We start from the raw sequence: 20,750 nt of genomic DNA on the forward strand, positions 1-20,750 counted from the left end.
AATATCTTCCTGGAATTGCTTCAGTATTTGTAGCACACATTTGCATAAGATGCTTTTGTCCTCCTCCTAATAATTTGAAATTTATTTTGAAATTAAGCCATCTAAATTAATAGTTACATTAAGAAGCAACATTATTTTTACCATAAAGAATGTAGTTTTGCATAAATAAAGCAGAAACATTGAACCCTGCAGGTACAACTAGGGAAGGAATAGATAAGTGGTTTGTGTTTGCTCAGTGAGATGGAGGAAAATATTCAGGTATTTAATTTCTTTTAGAGAAGATGTTAGCTCTTTTCCTTCTTGTAATCTCCACCTCAAGACCGTCATTCAGATGTATTTTGTTTTCTCCGATGTATAACTTTCACAATTCTCTGCCATAAATAAAAGTGTGTTTTATGATTTCCTTTAGTTGGAAATATAGCTTTTAACCTATGGAGACATTTATAATGGCCCCTGTCCTTCAGATCTCTCATAATCAGAACCTTTTCTTTCTCTGTATGTTTGTGCCTGTACAGATACATGTATTACTGTTATTGGTTTATTTAACTTTCTACCTATCTTTTTAGAGAAATTTTGAAAGGGCGAAAAAGATAACTTGGGATCAATTAGATATAGTTTGTGTAATTCTCAATTAGAATTCTTTTATATACTTCAAAACCTAGAAGTACTGATAGATTTATTGTTGTGATTACAATGATTTTAATGCACACTGTAGTTTTTGTATTTCATTTTAAGATAACGAACCAAAGACATGTATATTAAAATGGATAAAATATCAAATATTAATGAAATATCCTTGGAAATGTGAATTTAGCAATTGATGATTTAACTTTTATTCTTAGTTGTTGGGACCAATTGGAGTCCTGGCCTTCAGCTGCTCTTCCTGCTAGAGCATTCTAATTGAAGTTACTTAAAAGCTGTGCCTTGCCTAGAGCATCAGAGGATGGGATTTTCACCTGTTGGCCATTGACTGCTGGGTATTTAAGCCTCCATGGTGCTATTAAAGAGGGATTTTGTACAAGTGATTGGACGTCCCTGTGTCTGTCTCTATCTGTGTGTGTTTCCTCAATCTCCAGCCCCTTGCCCGAAGCTCACAAATTGGATTCTAGCGCATGAAGCACGCGGGGGGAGGGGGGATAGTAAACACGATTTATTTGGCTAGATAAAACACAATACGGCATAAAGACAAGATTAAAAGCATGAGACAAATGAGAGCAAATAATATAAAAAATAGTAAGAAAAAGGAAAAATTGAGAAATACTACCCAAGGATGAACTTAATACATTCTTGGAGTCTTTCAATGAGAGCATCTCAGCTCACTAATTTTGATTACTAATGAAAAAAGCAGCTTGTCATTGAGAAGACTTTCTTTACATTGCTGCTACCTCCATATATCCCAAGAAACTGGGACTAGCTGAAATTATATAAGCTAGCTTACACACAAAATATACAAATTGAAGAACAATCATTGACTATTATATGTGGTAAATGTAAATAAAAGTTTAAAATCTAAGTTATAAGAAAGTCTCATTTGACAAAAAACAAAGACATTACAGTAATTTTATTTTATAATCACTGAATAGGAAGTAAGGGAGCATACATTTAAATACTGTGCCTAACTTTGTGTACTAACTTAACTGGGAGATTTTTGGAATACTTGGGCTTGCTTATCTCTAGTGTGTCTGTGATGCTGAGGAGTATGGATGAGTGAACCAGATTATTCTCCCCCGAGGGAATGATCTTTGTCTTATCAGTTGAAGTACTGACTACAATACTAAGCTAAGAGAAATAATGAGAATCTTGTCTGCTTATCAGAGTCTGTGGTCATGGACTTTGGCTGATGGGGTTCTCCCAATTTTTGAACCGCCCTTTTGAACTTCTCAATTGACATTACCTTATGAGCTTCATTATGTTGTTGTTATTGTTTATTTGACTGTTTAAGACCGTATATTTGTTCTGTTCTCTATATAACCCTCAGCAATACAAATAGTTAAAAGTTTATAATGTACCCTTCATTTGGTATGTGAATTATTCAAAACCTAATTCTAATGCTTCCTAATATCTGATTTTATGTATTTTTCATTTTAATACTTTATGGATATAATTTCTTAGGAATTTTGAATTCCTTGATCTTTTCAGATTCATTTTTTTATTTTATTTCCAATCAGCTTTTTACTGTTTTGCCCAGGTTAATCCTGAATTCAGTCTTCCGCCAATCTCAGCTTCATAAATTGTGGGGATTACATATATTGCTGTTGTATCCTAGGTAACAAAGGTTTTGGATTAATTTTAACCTCTATGCTTTTAAACTCTCACAAGACACTGCTTGATAACACTCTGACTTTGAATTCATGCTCACCTAGCATCAATTTGTACATAATTGTTCTAAAACATGTCAGAATTTTGGGACAGTTGGTATAATTAACAGGAATCAGTGCACTTGGCCACTCGTATTTAGGAGCAAATGCTGTCTTTATTTTGATGATGAAAGTGAAACCCTGAACTACCAAGTGCTCTGACCAGATCACAGAGGCATTGTTCAAATTATGTTTGACAGTGGAACAAGATGCCGTTCAGTGCCCCCTGGCCCCCATGTGGCTTCAAGACTTTCCTCTGCTCCTTGGTGGGATAAGTGCCATATAAGATGAAGCTTGCTTTGATGAGTCAAATAGTGATGATTGATGCCTTAGGTATGACTTCTGCTGCGCTGAAGGAACACCGAGACCTTTATTTCAAGCCAACCTGACCTAAATAGACAGAATCCGTCTCAGAAGCCTTTGCATTCATGAAAGACAGCCTTGCATGTCTAATGGGAATGAAAAATCCAAAGAAACACACTTCCTTTTTCTATAAGTGCTTCCTTATCCTTCTCCATCCCCCCTTTTGATTTTATTTAATTTTTAATAAAATATTTTCTGATTTCAATTTGTCTGTCCTTCAACCCCTCCCTGATACTTTCCATCTTCCCACTCACCCCTCTGTACCCTTTCCTTATCATTCTCTTTAAAAAAAAAAAACTGACAAAAGTAAACTAAAACCATGTAAAAGGAACTGTATTAAAGGGTCGCAGTATTTGGAAGTGTGAGACCCACTGTTCTAAATCACGTAGTTTAACAACTGTTAATATGGCCCTTACATTTCATTGGGGTTTATAAGTAATGTAGAAATTATTAAAGGCATTTAAGAAGATATGTATTGCTTCATACAAATATTATATAATGTTATATAAAAGGAAAAAAAAGGAAAGATAAAACAAAAGAAACACACACAAAAATCTATAAAACCACAATATCAGAAACCATAATTTACAAACAAATATACAAACCACAATACACAAATAATCAAAATGTCAATAAGACAAAAAATGCCCAAACAAAGTAATATGACATGAAATATCCTGAGTTCATCTCAATTTTCACATATTTAAAAACAGAGCAAATTCTGATAATAGCAATTACAGTACCTTATTAGAGAGATAATTCCTCTTGAAAAAATTCATGAATTCTTTCTTTGAACCTAAAGTTTAAAAAATAGGCAGAGATCTTAAGGAAACGAACATAGAAGAAAAAATACAAATAAACTATAAAAATATTATTTTGAAATTAAGTTACCTATGAAAGCAATATAAATACCACATACACAAACAAACAAAAACATGAAAAAATAGATTATATTGCCATATTGCATTGTTATATTATATATATTATGTATATATTATTATATTTATTTGGTACATATTTATATACATTTGATAACATCACTTCAGTCATCTTTTTGCATAATAAATTATGCTTTTCTATGTAGTTCAGATTGGCTTGAAATTCTACAAAAATAAGGCTAGGCTTGTTCTTACAGGAATCGCCTTCCGCTGCCTCCTGAGTGTTGGAAGTAAAGGCATGCCTAGCAGAGGCAGAAGTCAAGCAATTTATTGGAAAACAATGACAAAGAAAAAAGCCTTCTGTCATCCATCATGATACATCAAAGAGCCACTTTTAGAGTTGTTTAAAAAGTTTTCTTTTACTTTCTTATCTATATTGGTAAGTTTAAAATTTTGAATTTCTAGAAAAGCTCCATGTAGTTTCCAGTATTCATGAGCACTGGAAATTACATTCTTTCTTCTTGGTAGTAGCACAAGCTTTCCCAATTGTCAATCAAAATTCCATTTTATTGTAAGCAAAGAGAAAATATGTTTGTGGCATGCTATAAAGTTGGATGTGCCACATTATCAAATATGATCTTCTCAAAAAAGATTCCACTTACATTACACACAAAGGAGACACACATGCTATCTTCCCTTTTAAATATCTAATACTTGGAAATACTGTAGCCTACTCTTGCCTCATCTAACCTTGTAGAGAGAATTTTAACTCCACAGTCCAGAGAAGAGAAATGCCAAAAAAAAAAAAAAAAAAAAAAGCATGGAATTTGCCCAGAGGTAAGGTAGTGCCATTGATGAATCTGGACATGACAGCTACCTATGAGGATGTCCTCCACAGGAGGCAAAGAGAATACTTGAAACTTCTTTTCTTTGCCACAATATGCACTAAATCTTAATGATTTTCATGTGGTGCACCTTTTAATCAAAGTCGAGCTCCACAATTGCTTTACTATGTTTTTAATAATTATTTTTGCTGTTAATTCATTAAGTTCTCTTTAGCTTTCCCAATCCTGAAGAAATGTTAACAAATTGCTTTCCTAATTTAAAAACAAAAAAGTGGTTTTTACTAAATCTGAAAATCATCTAAAATTAATCATAGCATCCTTGGCTGTATTGACTGATTATTAAAAGCATGAGAAAATGTTTGAAGTCTAGCATATTAGTACATTATAGGTTATTTTGTACATGTCCTTATAGCCTTTCTCTATTTTGTTTCACCTTGCACATGCTCATTTCTTTTAAACACATAGGTCAATGTTACATTGTTCAAATCCTCACCCATTTAGGAAAAAACAATATTATAATATGATATAAGCACATATAATATGATTGGACTTTCCTAACATAAGCTAGGAGTGTTTCATTTTTGTTTCTGTGATGCATATGAATTTTGAATAAATGTCCATGTCAAGAAAACAAAAGCAAATTAGAGAATTAAAATTTTCTAGTAAAATAAAACCATTTAAACTTACAGAATTAAACTTGTAGAACGTCAGTAAAATATTTTGGTGTTTCTAATTATAAAATAGATATTGCATTGTATTTTGTATAATATTAAGTGATATTTAAGTATGAACTTGACACATTGCATACATTAATGCATTTCACAGTAGTATTTTTATATATGCATACAATTTTGACTGATTTAATTGTTCCCTTTGATTTCCAAAGATGTTTGTAAATATTTCAGGAGGAACAGCAAATCCCAAGGCTACACAAGTTTTATTGACTTACCAAGCAATTATGCAGCTCGTATTTTATTAAATGGGACAAAAAGTTGGCATTGCTCTTTTTCTCTCAAATTTTCATCATAATATCTTAGATTTGGCATTAATCCATTAAGTTCTCTCGCATCCCAATCTGTTAATTAGGTAATCTCTCATTTAAAAAATATGACATTTACTCCCTAGTGTGACAAAATTACTGAAGTATAAAATAATAATTCATTTTAGCTTATTTTATTGGAACAAGTTATAATAAAAATAACCTTAATAGGGAAAAAAATGGAGACTTTTATTATTAAAAAATTTAGAATAATTAACACAGTCAAATGTTCTGATATTCTGTATCATTGTTTGAAATCAATTTTAAAGTCATACTTTTTAAAATGTCTTCACCAGAATTATTAATTAAGTAATAAACATTTCCAAAATTATTTTTAAAAGGATGACATGTGAGTATTTACATTTTCTTCTATAATAGAATGTGTTCATAGCTCATATAAAAGGTATTGCTCTGGAATCATAAAGTTATTTCAAGATATTTTTTTTAAAAAAACTTATTTTCTGTTGAATATACAAAGAAGAGAATCAAATAATGTAGTAAAAAAAAGTGGCGAGCCTCTTCCCACTGCCTGGCTCTTAGCCACCTGGCTAGCTTATTCCCCAAAATAACAACAGAAAAAATATATTCATTTAAAAACTGCCTGGCCCATTATTTCTAGCCTCATATTGGCTAACTCTCACATCTTAATTAACTCATTTTTATTAATGTGTATTGCCACTTGACTGTGGCTTTCCAGCATGAGTATACCCAGCGTCTGTCTCAGAGAGGAGAGCCATGGCGACTGCCACACTGACTTCTTCCTCCCAGAATCCAATCCTGTCTTCCCTGCCTATCTAAGTTCTGCCCTATCAGAAGGCCTAGGCAGTTTCTTTATTTAACCAATGAAAGTAACACATAGACAGAAGACCCTCCTACACCATTTCCCATTTTCTGTTTAAACAAAAAAGCAAGGCTTTCACTTTAACACAGTAAAATTACATATAACAAAACAGTTATCAAGCAAGAATTACAGTTACAATACTTATATCTATTTTATCTTTTATCATAAGAATGGAAAACTCTAACCATTTATCTGTTCTTTAACTCTATCAAAGACTCCAGAAGGATATAATATTACCTAAAATCTGTCTGTTCTTTAACTCTATCAAGGACTCCAGAACGATATATTACCTAAGTACACAAGAAGTAAGCAATTTCCAAAACTCTAGAATTGACAGAGACATCTCGCTACCTGGACAGTCATCCAAAGTTTTTTTTTGTACTGTTGGGGCATCCATCTTTGGCCTACAGGCCCATAGTCCAGTAGACATTTCCATGAAGCAGGAAATTTTAAAGACAGTTCAGCCACTTTTTGTGTATCCTGCAGAATGTATTGCAGACTCTTTCATGAAGCAGGAACACTGAAAGACAAATTCACCTTTAGGCAAGTTCAGCAATCCTCTCTCTGCAGGTTCTTTATGTCCAGTTTATGCAACAGCCCAGGCAAGACCACTTTCTTGCCCAAATGGCTATCAAACTCCATAAGGAGCCTCTTCGATGCCCATCTTCCTCAGGAAGTAGATTGGTGCTGCCAGGAGCCAATGTGTCTCATTGTCATGAAAAGCCCTAAGTTATTAAAACATTAAAAGTCATATTCTGTAGTCTTTGAAATGATGACAAACATCTATAACCCACTGAGAAACCAAAATCTACCCACCCCTCCTCTTGAGAATGTAGGTATCATGTTCTAAAATTAATTCCTGTTTTCTAGGGGTGATGTCACCTTTGAGCACCACTGAAAAAATTGGGTAATAGTCAACTCCTGAGAAAAGTAGCTGTATCATTTTTTGACTAGTTGCATGTAATGGGAAATTGCTAGAGTAGTCTGTGAAGCTGGGCTATTTCAGCTAGCAGGTTTGAAGTTGTTTTGGATGAAACCTATGGAAAACAACAGAGACATATGTCTATTTAGACAGTAACCTAAGGTATCTCTGAAATATTCCATTAAATTGCTAAAGGAAACAATGGAAGGATAAAAATGAGGCCAAAACTCATTGCTTATTTTTTCCTTACTTAAATCATGATACCCTCTAAATGTATATCATGCACATAAACCATGAGAAATCTACAATACACAGGGACAGAAGAAAACATTATATTCTATGTGGAAAACACTCATGCTTGATATCATAATGAGAAACTTCATGGAATTATTTTGTCTGGAATTATTTTTAACATTTCAGAAGTGTGGCTTGTTATTCTGTGAGCACATATGATAACAGAGGTAGTTTGGGAGAAAAATGTGTATGAATAGTTGTTACAATCAGTAGTAGTAGCAAATCAATTATTAATGGACAGAGAAGGGAGTTCTCAAAACCCCTAGGGGTTTATGTATGGAATACAAGGTATTTTTTATGTTTACAAAAAAAATCAACAGAGTAATTAAAAACAAGTACACAGCTTTTCATAAATTTCCTGCACATATAAAAAATATTTCGACAAATGTTTTTTCTGTGACCATCTTAGAGTGGAAATAAATGACCTAATAATATCCTCCTAAGTTTTCATAGTCACATGTCTGAACTCATAGCAAGCATTTCAGTTAAGACTTAAGAGGAGATTTTTGGAATTTAGACAGCAGATAAGCTCACCACTTTTTAAAAAGGGCTGAATATTTCATGCAATGCTCAATTACTCATTTTGTTGTTGATTGAACCTTTATTCTACGATGCTCTTTTAAATGCTAAAGGTTAGAAGAGTGAACAAGCTTACACAACTAAGATGAAAACAAGAAACTACAGTGTTTTCCTTTGAATATATATGCAGTATTGCAAACTTCCATGGCACTTACCTGTAATAATGCCTATTATATGGATGTGTGTGTCATAAACTCCCTAGAGTCTAAGGACCAAAAGTAAATGAACTTTCAGTTTATTGGCACTCGGGTGGTTTTCAAACATTTTCCACTAATAGCTCTTAAAAGAAAAATGTCTAGTAATGGCATTATTGTAAGATACGAAGAGGTATTCAGTTCCTGAAATAAGGAAATTCAGTCAGAAATAAGGAAAAAATAATGCTATTGTTGAATATAATTTGAAAAAAGATGACCTAATCAAGATGTAGTAGGAATTATTCTTATCTATAAAACCTGAACATTAAATTAAATAGTATCCAAGTTGTTTTGAATAAAATCAGAAAAATTTCCCATGTTTCAATGACCGTAAAATAAAAATTAATTAAGCTGTATTTTTCAACCTATCAGCTAAATTTTAACCCTAATCAAATATAATTAATAGGGTGGTAAATTGAAATTGTAATGACCCATGAAGACATCTTGAAAAGATGGAGAAAACGTCCTTGAAAGCCAGGTACACAGGGGTAAGTAGTATTTTAGAGACTGAAATCTGGTAGCATAGATGGTAGTTTGAGTTTAAGAATCTGGAGAGGTGGCTCCAAACGGAAATGGCATCTGCTGCTCAGTCAGAGAGCTGACTTTGATTCTATTCCTAACATCTATATAGTGGCTGACAACTATCTGTAGTCAAAGGTGATTGATGCCATCTCCTGACAGCTGTGGCTTGATACCAGCACACATGTGGTATACATACATACACACAGGCAATGCACTCATACATATAAAATAAACAGTCTAAATCATGCATGTGATATTTTTCATTGTTCGTTAGGCTAAAGAGGGATTGAGAAACAGTCTGGCAGGAACAAAATCATATAAGAAAGCATCATAAATGAACTGATGCTAAGTAGCAACATAGATGGGAAAGGGGTTCAAAGTAACATCATAAGATGAAGGCATTCTGGAAGTCCATGACTGCTGGGTGAGGGCAATCAGTGTTTTTCAGGGATGCAACTTCTTAGCAACAACCCATGTCCAGGAGATGGCCCTGTACCCATGCAAATAACAGCAGCACAATTTGAACTCAGGAGTTATAAAAGGGAAAGGTACTAACAACAGGGAGCCTTCATGGCTAGATCCTCTGCATATAAGTTACAACTGAGCAATTTGGTCTTCATGTGAGACTCCTAACGGTAAGAGCAGGGTTTGTTTCTGACTCTGTCCCCTACTTTGGGGGCCCATTCCTCCTACCAGATTGCCTCATCCAGACCTTATTAGAAGAAGTGTTTAGTCTCACTGCAACTTGAATACCATGACTGGCTAATACCATGGGAGGCCTGCCTTTTTTTTGAAGAGAAACAGAGGAGGAGTGAATGAGGGTGGGAAAGAGAGGAGGTGGTGGGGAGGAATTAGGAGGAGAAAAGGGAAAAAGGAATTTTGGTTGGAATGTAAAAATAAAATAATAAATAAATAAAAGGAAAGAGGAACATAAAATTGAGAGAGAAAACAGTAGGGGGAACCTGGGGAAAAGATGAAATGGAGGTAAAGGAATAAATTTAATAAAAGAGATTATATGTATGCATGAAATTTCCAAACAACAAAATCTTCAATTAAAAAACAAAAAGAATAATAAAAATATTAAAAAGATATAGACATAAACACAAAAAGGAAGTTTGTTTCTCTTATCCTAACTGAAACTAATAACTTAACAAAAAAGAAAAAGAGGACCAGTAAAATTAACAAAGGAATGTCCATAAACTTTAGTTTACAAGAAAAAATACAATTACATTTCTCTTTAAAATACTCAGCTACTAAATCAAGCAGAGAAATAATAGAAGCTGATGAAAGATAAGAGCCCAGATTTTACATTGCTACACTATTAAGTTTTAATAGTGTGTGTGTGTGTGTGTGTGTGTGTGTGTGTGTCAAGACACCTATCTCTTGGATCTTAGCCATAGTGGTATCTGTTAGTTTCTATCAGCACACCTTGATTCTTTTAAAGAAATCTTGAATATATTCCCAGAGAGTGATATAAAACCTTTCTGGTTTGTAGCACCTGTGAGCCACAATGTGTGCAAATTTTGACCTTTCAAGTTATTCTCCAATGACACATTTTTAAACTTAAGACAAAGGAGTAAAGAAAAGAAATAATTCACTGGAATACCAAGTTGCTTTTAATACTATACATTTTTTAGTAAAGTTTAATTTATGATTGTTTACTTTCTCAAAGAAAACTGAGAGTAGACATTTAATTATCTTACTGTAAGAACACAAGAAGCAGACATACATAGATGATGAATTCTAACGAGATGATAGATTTTTAAAGGAAAGAAAAATGACATTCTACCTCAATAACAGCTACCTAAAACCATGTTTCCAATTATTTTCTCATTCTCTCTGGAGCCTGCTAAACTCAAGGGTCTCCAATTAATGCACATGATTTGTCAAAGTCTCAGACTGCCTTTCTTTGTTTAACTTACACTCAGTCTTCATAATCCATTGTACTGTATTTGTCAGTAGAAGTGGAGAGAAAAATTAAGAGCTCACTATTAACAGTACTTTCTTCTCATTTCAAGATACCATCTCTATGCCATGTTGGTGTAAGTTACTAGATACCGCTTTCAAATGACTTTCTCTAAAGTTTTCCTCCCATGTCTTATTCCCAATGGCAGAAGGTTTAGGCTTCATTTCTTATAAATTTCCTTTTTTTAAAAAAAAAAAGGCTACTTTTATTTTCTTGGCAATATAATCAAACAAAGAGTTATAGATATGACCACTCTTAAATGTGTCTGCTCTAAACCAGTTTCCAAAAGCTATTGTTTACAACTAGCTATTCAACTTTTAAATGAGACATTTCCTGAAACTATCAAACCACTCAGTGACAGCCAATGATGCTCCTGACGCTGGGCCTCAGCCCCAAACTTACTAACTAAGTTAATACTAACAATCCAGATTTGGTATATTGCTCCACTGCCTTAAAATCCATTGAGTCTGTCCATTCTTCTCACAACCAGTAAACATTCCTAACCTTATCAGAAGGAGGGAGAAATCATGCACAATATAATGCACTCTAGACTTATTTCCTGTACTCTGTTTTCCCAACACTTCCATGCTATCACTGTGTGTGTGCTAGATGATTGCATCAGCTGGAGTAGAAATCTTTTATACCTGCTTCATAATAAGGTGCTGTTAGTATAGAAGTCATGTAGAATATTTAATATATACATTAATGTTTATAGAATAAATACATACGATGATTTCATCTAATTAATGAAAACATCACAGTTAATTTTAATGTTCTCTGTACTGGGTAATACATTTTAAATATTCTACTAACAAGCATTAATTAAGAAAAGATTGTATTAGCTCAGATTGTCTGGAGACATGTGTTAGCAAATAATGCATGACAAGAATTTCACAAATATGTAGGGCAAGCCATCACAATATATTACTTTAAGTAATATATTACTTAAATGTTGATAGCTTTCCAAAACTGTGGGCACCTCATCAATTCAAAGTGAAATTTGATATGACAACATTTAACTGTAATACTGAATACATAGAGATAGACCAGATTTTAAAAAAAAGTACTCCTACTACTCTAATGGGAAGAGTTAACATAATTCAATTGATATGTTTTAATTTTAATACAGGTGCGTGAATACATGCTTTGGCAATTATACTCCAACAAGTTTATGAGATTTCTGCTATTTTCGGGGTTATATAAATTTGACAAGGTCATATTGATGGGAAAAAAATGATGTTTTCAAAGATTGCCTTGTGCTCATGCTGAGATGAATTATGACCAGAAAATGCACATAATAAATATCTGACTTAAATCTGGCAAGAAGCAATGGCATAAATGAGAATATCAATAGAATCCAGGCATTTGCAAAAATGTATTCAAATCTAGACAAATTTGAAAGATAATTCTTAGATCTATGATAATAAGAAAAACACTTGGCCATTTAGGTCAAAAGACAATAAAGGAAACAGATGATAAAGGAACACAACAAACATCCAACAAAGACAACACATGAATCAAAACCCATACCTATAATCAACCCAAACCCAGGTATTCAAACACCAGTGGAAAAATACATTCACCTTCTGAAACGGCAATATGGCACCACCAGAACTCAGAGTTCTTACAACAGCAAAATCTGAACGTTCCAACACAGATGAAGCCCAGGAAAATGATTTTAAAATAACTTTATGAAGATATAGAGGCACTTAAAGAGGAAATAAAAAATTCACTTAAAGAAATCAAGGGAATGACAAAATGATGTAAGAAATCAATAAATCCTTTAAAGAAAACCAAGAAAAACCAATAAATAAGTGAATGAAATGGTTCAAAACAAGAAAATTGAAATACAAGCAACAGTGGAAGAGAGGGTGACTGAACTGGTTTTGACCCATAGTCAGACTGATGACTATCTTGAATATCACCATAGAACCTTTGTCTGGTGACAGATGGAGATAGAGACAGACCCACATTAGAGCACTGAATTGAGCTTCCAAGTTCCAGTTGAAGAGCTGGAGGGAGAATATAATCAAGGAAGTCAGGACAACGAGGAGTTGGTCCATCCATTGAGACAGTGTGCCCGAGCTAATGGGAGTTCACCAACTCCACCTGGACTGGGAATGAACGAGCATGGGATCAAACCGGACCCTCTGAATGTGGTTGACAACTGGGGCAGACTGAGGGGACAATGATAATGGCATTGGGATTTGTCTCTACTGTATGTACTGGCTTTTGGGGATCCTATTCTCTTTGGCTATAAATGTTCCTAAGCCTGGATGCAGGTAGGAAGGCCTTGAACTTCCCACAGGGAAAAGTGCCTTGCCCTCTAGTAGGACTGAAAAAGGGCATGGGAAGGGTGTGTGGGGGAGTATGAGGGAAGTGGGAAGATGGGAGGAAGTTAGAAATTTGATTGGTATTATTTATAAAGTAATAAAATAATTTAAAAAGAAATAAAGCAATAAAGAAAACATACAGTGGAAATCCTGAATAAGTGAACAGAAACTACAAATGCAATCATCACTAAGAGAATTAAAGAGATGGAAGAGAGAATCACGGTTGTTGATTCATTGCTCAAAGAAACTGTTAAATCCAAAAATTCCGAACATAATATATCCAGAAAATCTGGTTCTGTATTAGAAGACTGAAGCTAAGAATAATCAAGATAGAATAAGTAGAATCTTAGCTCAAAGGCACTGAACATATATTCAACAAAATCATAGAAGAAAAAAAAAAAGATTGCCCAACCTAAAGATGGACATGCCTGTAAAATCACAAGTGTACCAAAGAGAATGGACCAAAAAAGGCCCCTCACCATGTAACAAGCAAAACTCTACACTGTATCCGCGCAAAATAAATGTAATGCAGGTATCAAAGAATATTTACCACTTTAATGATAAACTTACAGAACCAAAGTTCCAGCGTAGTACAGGAGGTAGGGCGGGGAAAAAAGGCCTAGCCACTGAGCCGCGCGCCCATTTATCGGCAGTCATACGCCCGAGGCAAACCCCGCCCCCTAAAGGGGCTGTCTTAACCCTACATCTCCCCCTTTTGTCTAAATAAGGCAGAACTAAACCAAATATAACTATAAATGATAATAACAAATGATAAATATAAGAAACAATATTGAGAAAAAAAGTTTTGCTAGAGAGTAACTACAATTAAATAATCTTCAACTCCATCAAAGATCTGAGAAGGGAGTAAATATTACTTAACAAACGAGAGATATCCAAAATGTGCAACAAATGACAGAGACAACTGACTACCTGTGCAATCACCCAAAATCTCGTTTGCAATGTTGAGTCAACCAACTTTGGCTAAGGCCTAACATAACTGACATACCACTATCAAATGCAAGGAACTTTCTTAGAATTATCCTACCCTGTCTTGGCAAGATAAGACAATCCTGTTTCATATTTTAGTCAGTAGTTGAGGTATGGGCTTTTCTTAACCCAAAGGCCAGTTCTGCCAAGAAGACAAGCTCCCAGTGGAGTGTCTTTGGTGCTCAACGTTCTCTCGGGAGTAGAGTGGTGTTGCCAGGAGTAATTGTGTCTCGTTGGCACAGAATTCTAGGTTAGATTAAAGGCCATTTTCTACAGCTCTTCAAAGAGGCTGAAGATTATACTATTTATACTAAAAGGAATCTCTATGTATTTAAAAGATCTGATTATCCTAAAAATAAATATGACAAACATATAATTCTCAATACCTATCTAATTTGAAACTAAGAGAATAAACAACTGTGCAATATATGAAGACAATTATCTTCACCTGTAAACAATGTCATTACTTATCGAATGTAAACAATGTTATTACATAAATAGTACCAGAGGTAGAAATGTACATTGTGATATGATAGATGTATCCATACAATATAAGCATACTCTTATACAAAAGTAGAGGTAGGAACATTCATATTCAATATTTAATATATCAATATACAAAAAACAGCACCAATATAATTTTCTAAAAACAGTAAATCACAAATACCAATCATCCCATCAAACCAGTTAATCCCCCTCTTTTTTTTTTAATATACCCCTAATTCCATACAATATCTCCCCATCCCCTCAACCCTAAACCAACCACTAAAAGATGTCCCTAACCCTGTGGGCAAACTCTGTTAGGAGAGGGGACGTCGTCCTCTTAGATTGCTTCTAGCTGACATGGGGGCGACGTTTCTCTTAGGGCCCCCTGTGAAGGCAAATGATGGTAAAATTCCCAAATTAACCTTTGACTTAAGAAAATTATAACTAGTCTCTGAGTGTTTTGAGAAGGTCCGGCCAGAGCGTTGTCAAAAATGTGCATCATACGAAATTGTCTCTTACAGTTGGTACCAAAAAACAGGTCTAAAATTAGTGCTTAAAAAAAAAAATTCATGACATCATAAAAACCAGATTGAGTTGATGTTGTGGGGCCCCATCTTCATCCTGGAAACTTCAAAGATTACTGTAGGAAAATATGTTGCTTGTTATGGGAGATTTAAACATTAACAACAAGGACATATACCGACATATAAAGAAAGACAAAGATATGAGGAAAGGCAAAGAAATCTTATTAAGTATCAAAATATTCTTATTCTGTCCCATGTCATGGCTCCTGACCTGAGACAGAAACTCTGAAATATCCCTTATTAACAGGCTTGGAATTGAAGAGGGACTGAGCCATAGTCCAACTCCAAAACCAGCTCTACACATTTATAAAGAAGTGTTCAATAAAACATATAAATATATATATAAAAATCAATACTTACAATATGTATAGAATTTTATTGTTGATGTTTAGTGGGTCGTAACTATTTTCCATCCATCAGTAATTAAATATTCAGGGCCCTTAAATTCTTTGGAGATGAATATTTTCCTGTGGAGATAAGAAAAGAACCCTGCCCCCATTCTATCAGTAATCCTTACCATCTGAATGCCGGTCATCCTTGTGAATGAATTGTTATCTATCTTTTCCAAGTGACTTCTCTTCCTCAAACCGAACCTTTATTAATTTTGACGGTATCCACAATTTTTCCTCACCTGTGGAGATAAGAGCAAAACCCCTTCCCCAACGCAGCACATCTCCTGGCTTCCATTGTGAGGTCAGCACATCCTTGAAATAAACTGGTTGATTTAGTTCAGCAGACTTTTCCATTATCCAATGTCTTTCTGCAGCTGTCGTTCCCTTCTCATTAGCGTTGAGAAAATTCAAGGTTAACAAAGCATTATGTAACCTATTTCTAGGGGTGTTTTCCACCCCTTTCTGTTTGTTCAACATATCCTTTATAGTTCGATTAGATCTTTCTATAACCTATTTTATAACCTAAATAATTAACAGAATCTCCCTTCTGAATCTTTTCAGGAGCAATTTGCAATCCCCATTTAGGTAACAGTATCTGTATTTCTTCAAACAGTCTGTTCAAGGTATCTATGTTTGAATCAGATAACAATATGTCATCCATGTAATGGTATACTATAGATTTGGGAAATTTCTTGCGTATTATTTGCAATGGTTTGTTCACAAAATATTGGCACAGGGAGGGGCTATTTAACATACCCTGGGGGAGGACGGTCCAGTGCTACCTCCTTGAAGGTTAAGAATTGTTATAAGTAGGCATTGTGAAGGCAAATTTTTCTCTATCTTCTTTTTGCAAAGGTATAGTGAAAAAACAATCCTTTAAATCAATAACTATGAGAGGCCATCCTTTTGGTAATAAAGAGGGCAAAGGAATTCCAGATTGCAGAGGGCCCATAGGTTGAATAACCTTGTTGATGGCCCTGAGATCTGTCACCATTCTCCATTTACCTGATTTTTTCTTAACCACAAATACAGGAGAACTCCAAGGGCTGGTAGATTCTTCTATATGTCCAGCATCTAGTTGTTCTTGTACCAGCTGTTCTAAAGCCTGTAACTTTTCCTCAGCTAAAGGCCAAAAGGCCATTGCTTTATCCATATTGGTTTCTCAGTTAACCATTTTAGAGGCAAGGCTGTTGGCATTTCTGAAGGGACATCAATTGCTTGTTCTTGCACAGCCCTAATGGCCGGTTTTCTCCGTTTGTAATGACTTTTAATATTATATTTAGAAATATGGGCTCTAGAAGTAGCAGGAATGTTAATTTTGGTATTCCATTGTTGTAATAGGTCACGACCCCATAAATTCATTGTAATATTGGCTACATATGGCCTTAATTTTTCTATTTGTCCCTCAGGCCCTATACATTCAACCCATCTCGTGTTATGCCTTACTCGAGAGAGGGTTCCAATTTCCAGGAGCTGAACATTTACATTCTGAAGAGGCCAATATGGATGCCAAGATTCTGGGGTAATGATACTTACATCAGCACCTGTGTCCAGCAGGCCAGTAATAAAAATGCCATTTACATACACTCTCAGCTTAGGTCTTTGATCATTTATAGAAGTTTGCCAAAACACATGTAACTCATCTTTCTGATTACTATTGCTTGTAACAGTAGGCATGTGGCTTTCTAATTGTCCTGACGAGGCATGTTCTCTGCAGAAACTGGAAATGACTGAACCATGTTTGCCATGGGGGCCTGAGAGGCCCCCCCTCTCACGTTTCCTGTCTGTATCAGGTTGCCTTGTCTATCTCTTGTAGACCTGCATTCATTCGTCCAGTGTCTGTCCTTTCCACATCTTCTACATAAACCTGAAGGCTGAGTCCTTCTATTCCTGTTATTTCTAGAAGATGCATTATTATTATTTCTGAAAACCCGTTGTTTACAATTCCTTTTCATATGACCCATTTTGCCACAATTAAAACATTTGGTATTCTGGTGTCTCCTTTTACCATTGGAAATTGCTTCTTCTACCCATGCTTCAGTGCCATAGTCAAATGTGTCAACATTTAGTGTATGCAAGACCCATTCTTGCAAGGACACTGATCTGAACTTTAAAGGCCCCAAGATCTTTTTGCATTCCACATTAGCATTTTCGTAAGCCAAAGACTCAATTATTTTACGTCTTGCTTCTGGGTCAGATATCCCTATTTGTACAGTCTTAGTTAATCTTTGTAAAAAGTCACTAAAGGGTTCTCTCTGACCCTGTTTAACTGCGACAAATGATTCCATTCTCTGTCCTGGGTCTTGTACTCTGTCCCAAGCCCTTAAGGCTGCTGTAGTACACATGGAGAGTATGTTTTCATCCAAATTAGCTTGTTCCTGAGGGTCGGAAAAGAGCCCTTCACCTAGAATTTTATCTAGGGAAACGTCAATTCCCTTCGCCTTTTCCTGCTGTTCTAAAAGTCTAGCCTCTTGCCTGAATAAGCATTTCCATTTTAATTGCGGTCCACTCTCAAGGACCGCGGAGCTCAGCTGGAGCCAGTCCGAGGGGGTTGCTCTGCTTGTTGTGGCCCAAGATTTTAGCATCTCTTTAACAAAAGAGGCGTGCATCCCAAAAGTCATGACAGCCTGTTTAATTTCTTTGAGATCATTCATACGGACAGGCTCCCATGTATCTTCCTTGATGACCCTAGGGTTTCTGGAACCAGTCACCTTTTCTGTTGTTATTACAGGAAAGGCATGTAGAGCTGTAGGTAGAGCCTTGTGGAAATTGTCCCGGAGGGGTTTATCCACAGATGTAGTTAAAATTTGCCTTTCTATCCTTTACTCTTTTTCATCAGAATTTAGAAATTCCTCAATCTTTTCAATTCTATTCACCATTGCTTTTTGTAATGTCTGAATCTCCTGCCCAGAATTATGTTCTAAAGCCTTCATTGAGGATTCTAAAGTATGAAATTTGTCCAGTAGAGATAACTTGTCATCTTTGGACATAATTTTTATGGCATAAACCGTGCCTTCTTGTATTGACAATCTTTCCGCCAATCTGTCATAAGCTTTAGACAAAATCCGATTGTCACATTCAGCAGTTTTGATTCTCTCAGTTAATGTTTCAGTTCCTAAAGAAAGGGACTGCTGGAACTCTCGATCTAATTCAGCTGTTCCTTCTTCCATAGTAATGAGTTTCTCCTTAACATCAGCCTGTACCTTTTCTAGATTTTGCTCAGTTAACCGAGTCATGTTAAACAAAGATTTGTTTTCTTCCTGGAGAACTTCAAACTGATTCTTGAGAAGATTGCTGTCATTCTCAATAGTTTTTAAACGTTCAACCTCTGCCTTAAGAGATTTGATCATTTTCCTATTATCAAACCAAATAGTGCTAAGGAAAATTAAAAATCCCAGGAATATCCATAGGTGTGGGGTGGTAGACACCTCTTGTAAGATCTCCCAGATGGTGCATTCAAAAAAACTGTTGAAATTCGAAATTGTCACGTTGTCAGACATTATTTATAAAAGAAAAAATTCTCTTACCTGTAATGACTGGTTCCTGCCAGTGGTGGCGAAAGAGTCCAGTTGAATCTACGTGTCCTAAATCTGAAATAAAATGACTCAAAAACAAAATTGAAACAGACACCAGGCTGATAAGTAGCAATTGGGCCAGAAAGGGAATAAAGAAAAGTCAGCAAAGTAAACAAATCAAAGGGATGCTGGCGTTTTTGTGCCGGGGCTTGCAGGCCGCTGTCATGTGACCCGAGCGCCGGTGGAGGTGGGAGGGGAACGGAGATTTAGGCGGTGTTAAAAAGGCTCTGTAGATTTCAAACCCGCTGCTTGATTCTCTAGCAGGCAGCAGGGAAAATCGAGTCGCTCAGAATCTCAGCTGCTTCCACGCACGCCCAAAGAGACTGCTCAGAATCTCAGCTGCTTCTGCGCGGGCCCAGAGAGACCGCCGCAGTGGCCCGGGGTGCAAGATACTCCAATTTTGGGCCAGTTCTCGGCAAAGCCCCACGGGGAGGGCACCAATTGTATCCGCGCAAAATAAATGTAATGCAGATATCAAAGAATATTTACCACTTTAATGATAAACTTACAGAACCAAAGTTCCAGCCTAGTACAGGAGGTAGGGCAGGGAAAAAAGGCCGAGCCGCTGAGCCGTGAGCCCATTTATCGGCAGGCATACGCCCCAGGCAAACCCTGCCCCCTAAAGGGGCTGTCTTAACCCTACACTACACTTACAGAATAAAGCAAAAGTATTACACACTGCAAAAGAAAAATGCCAAGTAACATACAAAGGCAGTATCAAAATACGTCCAACTTTTCGGTGGAAACTCTAAAGCCAGAAGGTGCTGGACAAATGTTTTGCAGACACAAGAAATTACAGATGCCAAACTAGACTACTATATCAAGTGAAGTTTTGAATGATGATAGACACATAAAATGAGATATTGCATGACTAATTCAGATTTAAAGATTACCTGTCTACAAATCCAGCCCTACAGAAAGTACTAGAAGCAAAACTCCAACCCAAAGAAGTTGGGTGTACTCATGAAAACACACACAATAGAAAATCTGACAATAGAAAAACACAAAGAATGGAAGCACAAATACACACACACACACACACACACACACACACACACACACTACCACTACCACCCAAAAAACCCAAACGTAACAGAAATTAACAATCACTGGCCATTAACGCCTCATACCATCAATCGACTCAATTCACCGTTAAAAAGACAAAAGCTAACAGAATGAAGAGAAAAACAGAATACATCCTTCTGCTGCATACAAAAATAACATATCAGTAACACTGCAGAGTAAAGGGTTGGAAAAAGAGATTCCAATCAAATAGATCTGAAAAGCAAGTTGGTGTAGCTGATCTAAATCCAACAAAATATCTCAAACAAAAATTATTCAAAAGAGATGGAGTAGAAGGACATTTAATATTCACCAAAGGAAAAATCCATCAAGAGGAAGTCTCAATTTTTAACATTTCCCTCAAATACAAGGACACCCACAATTGTAAAAGAAACATTACTAAAGCTTAAAACATACATAAAACACATCACATTAAGAGTAGGAAACTTCGAGAATCCTCGGGACACCCAAGCAGGCGGGAGTTCCTTTGTTACTATGGCCTGCCTGCACCAAGCAGGGTAGGTGCTTTGT

Source organism: Microtus oregoni, unplaced genomic scaffold, assembly GCF_018167655.1.
Source record: "Microtus oregoni isolate MIOR12 unplaced genomic scaffold, Mior012 000053F_ref0000044, whole genome shotgun sequence".
NCBI classification, from domain to species: domain Eukaryota; kingdom Metazoa; phylum Chordata; class Mammalia; order Rodentia; family Cricetidae; genus Microtus; species Microtus oregoni.